The 13289-nt window shown below is 36.4% G+C and overlaps 1 protein-coding gene across 2 annotated transcripts in view; it reads right to left on the bottom strand.

Moving 5' to 3' along the window:
* Positions 1-13289, bottom strand: part of LOC122842618 (pro-neuregulin-3, membrane-bound isoform) — a 424235-nt gene that overhangs the window by 79142 nt on the left and 331804 nt on the right. The window lies entirely within an intron of this gene.

Genomic DNA, 13289 nt, shown 5'->3' with positions numbered 1-13289 from the left:
GAGTCTAAACTCTTGGTAAATTGCTTGCAAATGGATATTGGTCGGGTGAATTTGGTAGAGACACACACCTGCCCTGCACAGGGTGATGGTTTTTGCTGAAGGTGGATATGGTTTGCTGGAAGGTGGATATGGTTGTCATTATATTGTTCTTCACTAAACAACTGCTGTCATCCATTTTCACCTCACCGTTCCTAGCGGATCGAGACTCTATACTGTAGATGTTAGGAGCAGGCTCCTGTTTTACATGTTTTCCGTTGAAACCAGGTTGTCACTTCATAGCAGTCAGATAATACAGAGTGGTAGCTGACATTAGCTTCCTGAAGGTACCAGCCGACATTAAATTCACAATAGAACGAGTCAGATTTCAAGAAGAATGCTAAACACCCACTGTGGTGACCCAGGGGATGAACTGACTGCTTTCCTTACTGCATAAAAAGCTTTTCTTTGTCACATCCTTCAGGCCACATCACCTGGCTGACAGATGACATCAACCATGCTGCTAAAAAGGCCTGAAAGAAATCTTACAATTTGTCAGAATGTCAGCATAGCCTTCATCAAACCAAGATAGTTGATTTCAGCTGTTAGAGACATTAAGATGTTTAATGACAAAGATTAGAAAAAGAATTATGAAATGTTGGTGTGACGGGTTACCTTTGCTAGCTCTGCAGTTTTTAATGCTCACTAGTATCTTTAACTTTGAACTGAACAAAAATACTAAACATTCACGAGGAGAATACACAAATCCAATCAAACTATCCTCAGTCTGGACTCAATCCCAGGATCCTCTGGGTGCAAGAGCACTAATACCTGCACCATCAGAAGTTAAACTAGTAGGCAAACGCATATTCTTCTTATTGTATGACCTTAAACACCAATAAAGTCCTAATTCTAGTATTATCATGACTGTTATTTTGTCCAACAAACTCTTTTCTTTCTTGAATTTCTTTTCACATATAATCACACACACAGTATTCCTAACGGAAAGACACAGAAAGGGGAAAAATAGTTCTCAAAGTTAAGATGGAAAGCTGATAATAGGTGAGAGACTGTTGAAGGGTATGAAAGAGTTGCACAGTCTCTAATTAGCAGCGCAGTCATTAATTAAAGACAAACAGAATTAGAACGCCCAGGGAGGAACGTGTTTGAGCAAAAGGTTAAATGTGAATCTTCCTCAAACCTACCGAGCGGAGGCTAAATATAGGCATAGTGGGTGCACACACACACACACACACACACACACACACACGCACATACACACCCACCCACCCCACCTCTTTGCCAGTGAGTACATCTGCTCATAATACAAATATCAATTGAAATTTGCTTATGATTTTACTTATGTTTAAGCTTTTCCAGAAAGCCAAATACTGTTAAAAAGCTTTTACCAAAATGAGGAAGTAAATTCAAATTTTCATTTCCATTTCCATCAACTTCCTTTAATGTGATACTTCAAAATGCAAATACATCAAGATTCCAAAAAATGTAAGAACACTTCTGATGTAATTTTTCAGCACAGTGTCTGGCTAAAAGGTGGATGTATGTAAAGGCTTTTTACCAGATTATTTGGCAACATTTCTTAATGTAATGATTATACATGATGTATGCATCAGTAGGAAACATGACAACATGCATTCATTGTTTCTATTTTCTAAAATTAGCTGTGAGGAAATTTGTCTTGTTGGACTTAATCAAGGAATGACTGTCAGTATCAATTAAAAGGCCTCTAGATGGAGGAAACATTAAGTCAGGCAATGAAATTTAACAATTGTCACTTTTTTATGTGCTGTTTATCTTGAATGTCATAACGGACCACAGGCATGCTCTACCACCATGTTGCATGGAGCTTTTCTAATATATATTTGGAATCCAGGAAGACAGAAAAATGTCAAATGAAGACAGATTCTGAAATGTCCGCCTCTGTAACCTGGTTTTTGCAGCACTCTGCCCGTGGTGGTACAATATAGAAGACATTCTTCTCACCAACATGATTCCACTCGCAGACAGTAAAAATGTGATCCAAACAAAACAATGAGCCAAGCAGCTGTGTCATACATCAAAAGTAGCAGTAGGGCTTCCTGTAACTGCTGCTTGAGCCACTTTAATACAGTCCAACTCCACAGCAGTTTGGCTCTCAACAGTCTATTAAAGGAATATATGCCACAGTGCAACGGTCAGACTCTGACAGGTTAGTTCAATGTTCTTCACACTTTGGGCCATTTTCTCAGCAGAAGCTTCGCTTCCGAACAAGTGACCAAAAAAAAACAACCCCCAAATAAAATAAAGAAAGAGAAAAGAAAAGAAAAGGAAAGAAAACGGTTGAATAGAAGCGTTTTCCTGTTGAGAGTGGAGTTGTACTGCAAGTAAGTCAATTTACCCGGTGGGAATTTCTGTGAACAAAATTCCAACTAAATTTAAAATGATTTTTGGCTTAAATATTTTAGATTTATTTTCCATTTAAGTCACTTTTTTAAAAAAAAATTTGACTTCACAAGTTATTTCCTAATTCAACAATTTAACAATTCTACTTCTGTACCTCTACATCTGGAAGAAAAAGAGGCTTTAGCTGTTCAAAGATGCAATAATAATAATAATGATAATAATAATAATATCTACTATTATCAATACAACCCAATAACAAATTGCTCATGATTTGAATATCTTACTATATAGAGATGTATAGCTCATTAAAACCTAAATATGTTCTCATTTAAATGAGAAAAGTCGGAACAGTAAGACTGAAACACCTCATTGGATGTTTGATGTCATGTAGAAGAAACAGTGAGGAGACATTTTTACAAGTTTTGTATCTTGTTATATTGAAAAAGAGTCGCAAACAAAAAAAGAGAAGTAGCTATGAAGGCTCCAACAGCACCTTCAGCTAGCTACAAAAACTGTTTCCTGTTTTACAAATAAAATGTTTGGTAAATCTCAAACTATTTTTTGAAGAATCTGTGTTGAATGTAGAATAATTTAGTTTCATCCTGGTAAATCTATTTATTTTAGATTTTGAAATAGAGGTGAACAAATGCCAACCAAGAAGCTGCAAAGCAGATGCTAATGTTAACATCACCAGCAGTTAATGATTAGCTGACAGTGTTTACAATGTAAATGTATCATAAATGTCACTCTGAATGTTTTCTTTCCATTAAGTTTCCAAAATATGCCACACAAGAAAAGTCAAGGCGGTTTGGGCTTTTTCAACATTTTTAAGTCAGAATGTTCCAACAAGCCAAGAACGACTTTGTTACTTTAAAGTCAGACTCAACAGATTGTCAAGTTTCAGTGTGTTCACCGTTTACATCATTATACAAAGTCAGAGGCAAAGCAACAGGGAATTCTTCACATTGTCCAAAAAGTATTGTGATGTTTCAATATAGTGAGATCACGTGCCGTTCTTTATTCCTTCGTCTGGCACTAAGGGCGTTTCTCAAATGAAGGATAATCATTTCAAACCTGACAGGTTGGATCAAAATCTTGAAGGATTTCTTCACTTACCAAGGTTTTTTTTTTTTTGGTTCAGTCCTAGAAATATTTAGACTCTTTTCTAAGATTGACATGTAACAATAAAAAAAAAAACATTTTCTATGAGGAATGTATGAAAGACAAAAGCAGACAAAGCAAATATTCTTTGAGAAGATTTCAAAGCAGCAAGAGCAATCGCATCGTTTGATGTATCCAATGCAATTCAATATGTCTGCTGGGCTTTAACAGCAACTTTCTGCTTGGTTTGTTTAATCAGACCTGCAGAAAGCCAAATACAATTGGCAGTCCACACTTCAGAGGCAGCTTGAGATGATTACTTTTCAACTTTAATGACATTACGTATCACCAACCCGTATGCGTTTCCATTTATTCCTTCCTCTTTTGATGGAACATAAAAAAAAAGAAAAGAAAAAAAAAGAAATGGAAATCTAGCTTTGCGTGATGTCAGGGGACATTTCTTCTCTCATTTGCCAGACGTTGTGACTGAAATGAATCTGTCTTCGCCTGGCAGGTTATGGGAACCAGGCAAAGTGATGCTGTGTTGACCCTGTGTAAAGGTTTTAAACCACCAATTATTTCTGTACACTGTTCTTTTGAGAAGTCACGCTTTCTTGTAATCTTTTGAAGTGGTCTGGATCTATAATTCTCTAAGCTTCCTAAAAGCTGCACTGCTAAAGAAAATCCAGTTTGTTTTGTAATTTTATTTTTGTCAAATGTGACCTGATGTAAGCTGATTTCACACAAGAGTTTCACCCAGCATACAGTTTCCAACCCTGATCATTGGTTGAATTATGGACACCTAAGCCACATTTAGTGTGGTCAGTTAGAAAAGCTGGGTTTCTGTTACAAATGCACATAAATCTCAGTCTGAATGGATCCAACATGTTGGAATGAAGCACAACGTCTTATGAAGTGTGATGCTGTGAGGCCTCTGGTGGAGTCAGCTGCACACTGTCCACAAAAGGTCATCCTCCTACCACTTCCTGTCCTCACCTTCATGGTTTTCGCTGCCAGTAGTATCTGGTTGTTGATCATGTGACTCGTGTGATGTGAAAAAAATGTTTCCATTGCAGTTTTGCAAAATTCATTGGCAGTATTTCTTTTTTCGAAACTGCTGAAAAAACACATTTCTTCCTTGCAGAAAAACATTTTATCAAAAATCATTACGTTTTTTGAAACTGCTGTTTCCATTAAGAAAATTTATTTTCATGAATCAATTTGCACATTTCTACAGGTAATGGAAAGGCAGCTGTGAATAGCCACCCAGAGTCTGATTTGAACTGGGTGGGTGACAGACAGAGGGGCCACTCACGCAAGAATCACCATCAATTTCAGGATCAGTAAAGTGTGATCAGATCATAAGATTTAAAAACCTCTTTGTTGATTCCCTTTAGATTCTCCTCTAACCCAAAATATTGGGTCACTTTTCTACTTTGCTTCATTTCAAAGTTCCTAGTTTGAAGCAAAAACAATGGGCGTTTGTTCAACGGGTTAAGAACTATCCATAAAGGATAAACTGTATGTAACAGTCAAAATCTATAAACTTGAAAATCAGCAACAACCTGAAACCTGAATCATTCCTCTGCTTTATGCCAGCTTTTCAGACAGCATCTCGTTAGAAATTCCCTTTTTGTTGCTAAAATTGTATTTTCTCTAAAGTATTTTTTCTTTGGTATTTGGTCAGCAAAATAAATGATTAAAAAAGACTTCTTTGTGATAAGCCACTGGTAACAAAGTGCACAAAGATCCAGTTTGATTCCTTGCAAAGTTTCATGTTATTTTTTTATGGCCTGAATAATTCATGGGTCGGAGTGAAATCAATCCTAAAGATACGTTCCTCCAACAATGTTCAGGCCAGAGGACACGACTGAAAATGAGTGAAGAGACAAGAAACGTTCAAAGAAACATTGAAAAGCCTGGAGAAGTCTTGATCAAGACCGGTTTGACAGAAAAGTACAAAGAACAAAGGGATGCCTAAAGACTTTTTGCCTTTTCAAGTTTAAGCTGTAAAGACAACAAGAATGCCAAAAGCTCAAGTCAAATGATAAACAAAGATGTTTACAGAACCTGAGATCTAACAGCACAGTCATCGCTAACCCACATGTTCTTGTTAAATAAGTGTTTGGTTGACAGGTTCCCTCCACATTTCCATGCAAGGTGTTGGTGCTTTTTCAAATGAGTGCTATATCCAGATATTGACATTTGAGAAACAACAAAAAAATGTCTTATTTAGCTGTATATCTAATAAATGAAATGAACAATTGGCTCTAACTTTGATGAGTTAAGGTGTTGTTCTCATCCAGTTCAATTTCTGTTTAATTTCAACCAAATGGAGTCTACAGTGCTATTAGAGTCTTGAATGACATAATAATAATAATAATAATAATAATAATAATAATAATAATAATAATAATAATAATAATAATAATAATAATAATAATAATAATAATAATAATAATAATGGTGAAGTTGGATCTTCTGCTGCTGAAGTTGATCTGGTTTCTGTTATCATCTGGTGCTTTTGAACCAGTCAGCCATTACACTGAAACTAATGTTGACAGTTTTAATTAGCTAAGCAACTAGAAATGGGCAGATTTTTGGCTCCACTGTCCCTGTCCAGTCAGGAAAATTCAAGAAGGTTACATTGTTCCCCCACTGGGATTATCCAGACCAGAGCAATATCAGGTTATGCTGACATCAGCACTTTTCAGTCAAAGATGTTAATGAGTAAAGATTTGAAGTATCAGTAGGGTGTCAGATTAAAGACAAGAGCTGGAAGCAGAACTTTAAAAATAAGTGTTTTTATGGAGACATGCATAGTTGTTCTATAATAGTTTGCAGTTTTGGTCTGTCGTCAACCATAATGCATTTGGAAATGTTGGCAATCTTTAAGAAACTTTAGTTAGATGAAAGTCTACAGTCTCCAGACCTACAAAGTTTGATGTTTACAGCTAGTGACACTAACAACAGTGCTAATTAATAATTAGCACTGTTAGCTAATATAAATGCTAAAGAATGTTTCAGAGGTCAACTTTAAATCATTTCGTCTTTGATTCAAATGAGTTTCACAACAACTGCTGTCTAACAAATCAAATAATATTAAAGACAGATTTAAAATTCACAACATTTTCACTGTGAAATTGTGCTGGATAAATGGGTAAGAAGCAAATGGATGGTAGATTTTAGTGTTTTATACAACATCTATACCACTCCACATTTTTTCAAAACAGTTTAAAGTGTAGTGGCTTTTTGTTTAGTCAGTTTACCAGCAGTGTGCAGCAACACATGCAGGAGGGGCAACACTGTGTTGCTTTATTTAGATTTTACTGTCTCCAGCATTTTTTTGCCATCTTTTGAAAAGGATCTTAAAGTACAGGAATGCTAGTCTGTTTTGAAAAAGTAACTTTTTTAAACAGTTTTTTTTTTCTGTTTTGATTGTAAAACAACTCTTTTCTAAGTCACATCCAGGCTTCTTCCTTAAAGCATTTCGTGCCATAGTCAAATGTTAATTTTGGAATTCACTATTGCAGCTTTTGCTAAGCACTTTTTTTCCCCTGCTGAATATTCCCCCTGTATATCCAATCACATAAGACCATCTTATTATGCCATTCTATTAAAAGACATCATTCATGTCTGATATTCATCTTGATAGAAACTAGAAATACCTTTATGCAGAGATAACATCCTAATAAGAAGGTTTATCTCTTTTTCATGTACCCATCTATCTTTTCATTCCTTTGATATTTCTCCTCTTATAAATATTAACACCTGATTACTTGGGCCACTTATCTCTATGCAAAGTAATTCCCTCTAGGTCACTTTGATAAGGTATCAGATGGTTTGCCTTTTCTCCTAACAGATTCAAGGAATATCTCCCTATTATATCTAAGTTTCGTGGTTCTTAAATCACCCAAACCACTCGTTATCTCCGCTTGTGACAAGAGACAAGTCTTCCAGGAGAATACAATCCATGCAGCACATTTTCTTAGAAAATCAAAATCGAACTTGTCAGACGTATCTTGTCTTTCCAACGTTTTAAAGTTGAAGTATTTTTTCCATTTTGCACAGAACAAAAAGGAAACACCTTGGGAATAAAATGAAATGCTGATTACAAGCGCAGAGCTGAAGAACATTTAATGGAAAATAAAAAACTAGAGGAGTGAACACTACAAAGTAGAGCTTAGTGGTAAAGTAGAAGGACAAGAGAAGTCTTATTGATAAATAATCTGAAACATGTTCCATGGATGTTGCCCAAGACCACTTCTGAACAAAGACACATTTCATCTGTTAAAAACACTTCAACACGAGTTTAGATTAATCCCAGAAAGGATGTGGGTGCCTAGTCTGAATGGGTAGAAAAAACCCCCAGTTTGTTTTCAATCCAATTAGTTATGCACTGATTATCATTTAATCACAAAAAGAGACTTTTGTAAAACAAATTGTTTCTCTGAAGATTTCATCCTTTTAGTTTCCAGAGTCACAGTAAGTAAAAACAACAAAAAAACAAAAAGAAGTTACAACATCATTATTTCTGACCCAAAGCCCTCAAGCTCAGGACCAACTGGATTTAAAACTTCATAACAAGGAAGAAAACTGATTTCATGGAGCACTTTAAAACAACTCACATGCTGCAAACCAATTATTTTGGAGGTATAGCAGCAGATTAGAGGGAAAATCAAAAGCCAAACGAAAAGTGACAAAAAACAACAATGTTATTTTAGCTAATGATAGCAATTAGCCAAAAAAAGAAGCATTAAATTAGGAATTGAAATCAGGAAAATAAATATTACCAGCACTTTGGTTATTATTTTAAGCTAGAAAAACCCTGAAGAGTTTCTCCCCACATAAAGGACAGGTCAATATACAACCACATGTTTTCTACAGGCACTGTGGAGAAATTAGAGTTTAATCAAAACATACCAGTGGCAGAAAAAATATTATTTCACAGTTATTGCAGTTTGACTTGAACTGCTTCCTGACAGAGGAACATATGCCCAAATCTTGGTAGAAACAATTATTATCTGTATCCTTAGCTGTCATATCTGACATCTATTATTCCCAATAATTTCTTTTGTTAACTGCAAGAAATATGAGAATGTGTAATCTCACCTGTATCTATTTGTATTTAAAATACTCTGTACTACTTTTTTTTATCAAAGCTGTAATACTTGAAATACCAAAAACTTATAAAACCAATGCAAAGCTAATGTTCCAATTTTGAAGAAAACAAAAATATAAGCATAAATTCATTGGACAGAGGAAAAGTTTCACAGATTATTACCTGGTTTAAAGTCTCAATCCAGTTCTACAGCCATAAACACCAAATTCTGTCAAAACAATTTAAAACAAAAATATTAAACTTGTTTAATATTCGCCATGTTTGGTGGGAAGCCTTTACATTTGATGTATCCATGTTTGGATTATTCTCCTCTGATCAGTGATTTTACACAGTCAATTTTATCAGTTGTAGCATTTAGCTTTTGAGTTAGATGTACACCAGTGTGGCACCGTTAGCAGCTAAATGTTAGCCAGAGAGAATTTGTACAGCGCTTACATGCAGTTTGACATTTCTTCTCTGACACAAATGCTGCTACAGGACAGATTTAGGGTCCGGACACCACTCTAAAAGTAGGAAGTGGACTATAGCACAGAGCATTCTGGGTAAATACAACCAAAACAAAAACATGTGCTTAGCACTAACAAGAGAAATGGCTTATGGTGTTTTTCCAAAGATAAAAGAAGAAATTTAAGAACCAATAGACTTTCACCTCACTCCATTTCTGTTTACATTTTGTAATGAACAAAGTAGGTTTCAGTGTCTTCTTCAGAGGTTTCTGTGTCATTTCCTTCAGTGGTCCTTGGTGTAGCGCCACTACAGGCAAGGATGGGAACCACATCAGATGAAAATGTCGCAAAATATTATAAATGTTGCTTGGTTCCCAATCAAAATGAGTCTTCCAGGCTATCAGGTATTAAAAGACCCTTAAAATCTGGTTGTGGTTTTTTTAGAGCTTCTGTAAAAGGGTACTTATCATCTTTATCTTTATTAGCCAACTCCGGCATCCAACTGGATAACAACTCAAGGGATACTACTTTTTTTTTCTTCAAATTCAAAATAATCTTGTCAAATGTAGACAGGATGCCAAGCTTAAAGAAACCACATTAACCAATATATGTGGTTCATAGTAATGACATTTTGTTAATATCTCAGCCACTGATGCTATACATTTAAAACACATTTGGAAAATATCAAACAGTACAGGCGTTTTTCCCCCCCAACCACGATGTCACATAAAAAGCACAAATCAAAGCTCTGCAGCAATAACAGGACATGTGATTTGTATTCACATGAAGTTTGAAGTGATAACTTTATTTTTTTTTGTTCTCTGTTGTTACCCTCTTTGTGAACTCTCATACAAAACAGGATTGCTTTCATGGACATGGTCGTGCTTGATAAAAGTGTCAAGTATATCCTCAGAAGGAAGAAGAAAATCAAAGGTATTAAACAACCAGCAGACGAGTTCGGCTGCAGGGCTTCTCCCCAGAAAATGAAGTCTAACGGCTGCGCTGTGCTGCCTCCAACATTAGAGTATGGCTTTCATTTTAAGCCTATAGATTACTACTTAATCCATATGCTAAATTAAAACAGTTTTTTTCAAGGATACTTACACTGTAAATATAGGAAAATATAAAACACATCAAATAACCCTGGTACAATTTCTATAAAAACATAAACTGCTAAAAATATATAGAAAAAGTGGTTTACATAATATTCAGTACATACATTAAAGCTGCATAGAAGCAGCCCAGTAAAGACCAGGATTTTAGAAGATTTCTGCTTCGATTTGATTCTCATCACAACGTTGTGAACTCATTCTCTGACCAGCAATTACTCTTTACTGTCTACAGCTAAAGAGTAATTGGGATCACTTGAAGACAATTTTAGCCGCTCTTTGGAATCGACAACTCTTTAAAGATTTTGAAACTTTTGAACTATGTTGTAAAAATTGTAATCTAATGGTATAAAACCAAAACTCATGTGGGATTGAATTCATTGGAAGAAGCTCAAGCAACTGCTGCATAACTTACAGTAATACAGCTATTGTCAGTAAAGGAACCACTGAAACTTGTATTCCATCCATCCATCCATCCATCCATCCATCCATCCATCCATCCATCCATCCATCCATCATCTCTACATGCTTGTCCCTGGTGGGGTCATGAGGGGTGGTGGTGCCGATGTCCAGTGGTCACCCTGGACAGGTCGCCTGTCTATCACAAAGGTCATATTTCATTCTGGACTAAATCTGTTGTTTGGTTGATTTGTTAAAAGATAACAGAAATGGTGAAGGAAAAATTATGCTTTTTTAAAAATTTTTTAGAGAATCACTAAACCTCTATTATCATAGTGAGCAAAGCAACAAAGACTACCTAAAAGGAGAAGACAACCTAAAAAAAATATTTTCATCCTACAGCTTTCGTTCTCCTTGAACATTACATTATTGTTCTCAGAATGTTGCAGAAAATAAAGAAACTAAGATGGAGAAAGTTGTAAAAACACCCAAGCCAAAAGTTACAATACTAAAAACCTGTTGTCAACAGCCGTGCACGCTGGGGAAGCTGTAAGCAAAAGGAAATAGGAAATAGTTACAGTATCACAAGAGAAAAGGTTTATGCAAGACATCCGCCGCAGCGCCGCGGGCCTGAAAAGCGTTGCGCTTTGTGTGACCCAAAAAGACCTGAGAAAGACGCCCTGTGCAGACATCCAACAAGAGAATACAGATGAGAGCAAAGATACTTCCCCTTCCATCAAAGGTTCTTTTGTTCAGCTATTCCCCAAGAGTCAGTGAAGACTCTGGGTGGTATTTTTAAACAAACTTGAGGAATAAAAGGAGACTTAAGGCACGACACAAATGGAGACATCTGGAAGTGTTTGACATGTTGTGGTTGATATGATTCTCTTCAGTCTGAAATGTAGACACATCTACTCTGTATCTAATAACGTGAGAACATAATGATCTCTTCATTGTATGCTACAGAACTATTATCCATGGACTGGGATAATGAGCCAAAACCACAGGTTGTGCATCCAAGAAATGCTAGTTCTTAGCCTCTCCGATGTTAGCACCAGCCTGTCTGTGCTTAAGGACAGCAGAGGGTAAAGTGTGACCAGGCTAGGGTTGCTAGTCACTAGCCTCTCCAATGCTAATGCAATGCAGTATTGTACTTTTCATTGGGCAGCCCTGGCTGCTCAGTTACTGCTGCTGGTCTGCCATTATTCAGATCAGTAGCTGGCATCAGAATAAATATTGTCTCCTGCTACAAGGAGGTAGCCACCATTGGGTGTGCAAGACGCCCAACACTAACACCAGACCACACTGTTGCTAACTCAAGAAGACAATGGCTTCAATTGAATCTCGCCCTCTTCAGTTCCAAACAGTCTGCTAATCAAATAAAGTGAATTCAAAAAGCGTCTTTTACAGCTTCACCTGTGCTGAAGCTAGAAATGAGGTTGAAAAGTGAAATAGACCTTAACATGTACACCTTTCTGTTACATGAAGCTGTGGCTGGGCTGTTGCATAGTAAACATTTTTCGGGCTTTTGCTCCATGTGAGATAGAAAAACTTACTGCAGAGACATGTTGATACACCACATGGTTTCAGAAAGTGAACGAGTTGAGAAAAAGGGAAGGTTTAGTGGAATGGGCCCTTCTACTGTAAGCAGTGAGACGGGAGCAAAGGACGCCGGCTCTAGTATTAATTAGTCAGGTGAAATGAGTAGACTGCATCATTATATTGGCAATTAGAGCAGAATCTATTTCTCTGGCACGCCGGCGGAGACGAGCAAGCAGGACGAGGGGTTAGAAAAGCGACTAAGAAGCTGACTGAACCACAAAGAGAAAGATTGAGAAAAGCTGCTGGGACAGAGATTTGAAGAGAGAAGGAATGTTGTGGGGTTGAGAGTCATGAAGAGGATTTATTGCTAATCCTGGCAGTGATAGTCAGTTTCCATGATCCCCACCACCCTGCAAAGCACAAACATTGAGATATGTTGATAGAATGCAGCACATTTCCTGGATCTGTCTTCCCTTTCAGTGCGCTGGTGTCATCTTACACTGAGTGATGGATGACTTAAACTGTTGTTGAAATGAACAGATGCCTATGGATGCAAAAACACATTGTAGTGTGCTGCAGTTCATTTTCCCCTCCGGTGTTCACATAAAAGACTCGCACAAGATTTGGAGAAATCAAAATTTTTTACATTTTTGATTCCTCCTGTTACTGGATCTGAACAAACTGCATCAAGAATACCGAAAGTAGGTCAACATTCAGTTTCAATGAGTTGACTCTCATTAATAGTCTGATGTTTTTATATTTTGGTTGATTTTGTTAATGTCTCATTCTTTGGATAAGTGGACTCCTGTTCTAAATTTCATACGCTGAAGAAAAGTTTTGTTTTAAAGTTTACCAGTCCATCCCGGAGCACACAGGGTGATTTTGACAACGCAGTAGAAATATTAGATAATTGTATAACTTTTTTTGCGCATTATGGCTGCCTTGACATCGACAAACAGCCTGACATGTCAGGGTGATGTAGGAAGCTTCTGGCTTTCAGGGGGAAAAGGGCTGAGTGTGGAAAACAAACAAACAAACAAAAAAAAAAAAAAAAAACAGGTGGCTATAAAATTGCACCCTATGGATTAGGTGCAATTTTATACAAAAAATAAACAAATAACATTATATAATTATTTGAAATAAAAAGTATAATTTTTATTTACTTTTTATTTGTAAGAATAAAAAATACAA

Source organism: Gambusia affinis, linkage group LG13 (assembly GCF_019740435.1).
Source record: "Gambusia affinis linkage group LG13, SWU_Gaff_1.0, whole genome shotgun sequence".
NCBI classification, from domain to species: domain Eukaryota; kingdom Metazoa; phylum Chordata; class Actinopteri; order Cyprinodontiformes; family Poeciliidae; genus Gambusia; species Gambusia affinis.
The sequence above is the reverse complement of the archived record's forward strand: the minus strand, read 5'-3'. Positions and strand labels throughout refer to the sequence as shown.